Source organism: Nycticebus coucang, chromosome 17, assembly GCF_027406575.1.
Source record: "Nycticebus coucang isolate mNycCou1 chromosome 17, mNycCou1.pri, whole genome shotgun sequence".
Taxonomy (NCBI): domain Eukaryota; kingdom Metazoa; phylum Chordata; class Mammalia; order Primates; family Lorisidae; genus Nycticebus; species Nycticebus coucang.
The window spans coordinates 73,125,646-73,127,040 of NC_069796.1; the positions used below are offsets into that span (position 1 = coordinate 73,125,646).

The following is a 1,395-nucleotide window of genomic DNA, read 5'->3' on the forward strand; positions in this document are numbered from 1 at the left end:
TACTAGATAATGCCTTTAGAACTAGAAGGTAAAATGAAGGAAAATTTTAAAATCAAACTTAAATGAAAAGACTAAAATTATTTGAGAGGAAATAACGGAGAGTGTTGGTAAAGAATCCTATTAAACCATAATTCAAGAAAACTTGGTGGAAATTGAAAAAAAAGTAAGACATACATAGTGTGTGATGCACCTTTTGGGGGCAGGATACAATTAAAAGAGGGTCTTTTCTAACAAATGCAATCAATGTAGCCTTGTTTTCTGTACCCTGAATGAATCCCCAACAACAATAATAATAATTAAGACATAAAAGTATATATTGAAAGGACACACTACTCGGGTGGGAAAATCAAACTTGAACAAATACCAAATGTATTGTAGAAAAGCAACTGAACTTTGTAGAAATAGAAAAATTCCATTGGAGATCCAGGAAAAATTACCAAGTCATGTATAAAGAAACAAAAATCATATTGCCATCTAATTTTTTAATAGCTATATTTTATTCCAGAAGACAATGGTCTAACATATTCAAAATTCCCAAAGAGGAGAATGTGAAGTGACTATATATTCAGCAAACTGTTTTTCACGGATGAAAGCCACAAACAAAACATGAACATGTAATAATATTATTCTATTTAGTACTTTTGAAGAAAGTATTAGATGAGAAATGATAAATTCGTAAAAAGTTATTGGAATAATACATTTAGATAGACTGGGTCAATAACTTCTGTTATCCAAGAAAAGGGGCAATTGAACATTATGTACTTCCTGATGGAAAAACTCAAAACTCTGCCTAACTGGGAAGGCTTGTGTTTTATATTTAGGTCTCTAAACCACCTATAATTGATTTTTGTATATACTGTGTTAATACAGGAATCAAATTCATTCCCCCATGTGCATATCTAATTATCCTAGCATTGTTTATCAAAAATGCCATCCTTTCCCCTCTGCTCCACAATGACGCATTAGGAACAAATCTAATGTTCATATGTCATGTAAATTTCCTTCTGTTATGCCCAATAATTGACTCTGGAATACTTCACGAATTTGTGTGTCATCCTTGCACAGGGGCCATACTAATCTTCTCTGTATCATTCCAATTTTAGTATATGTGCTACCAAAACAAGAACCCAGTAATTGAATCTGGATCCAATGAATTTCTTAGCTCTAACTGCCAATTTGTGGAAAATATAGGAAAGAGAGGAACATGGTAAGTGACACTCCAGAGATTCCATCAACAAAACTAAGTTTATGGGAAACTCTGCCAGATAAACAGTGACAGCTTCAACAAATAAATTGCAGGGGAAAAAAAGTGGCAATAAAACTACAGGTTAAAAGAATTAAAAATTTTATTAGCCAATGATGATGTGTAAATTTTATTAGCATCCTGATTCAAAC

General features: G+C 32.2%; 1 non-coding gene across 1 annotated transcript; it reads right to left on the reverse strand.

Moving 5' to 3' along the window:
* Positions 1-1,020: 1,020 nt before the first annotated feature.
* Positions 1,021-1,127, reverse strand: LOC128569366 (U6 spliceosomal RNA). Its single transcript, XR_008375329.1, has one exon. It is a non-coding gene; the product is annotated as a U6 spliceosomal RNA (small nuclear RNA).
* Positions 1,128-1,395: the final 268 nt, after the last annotated feature.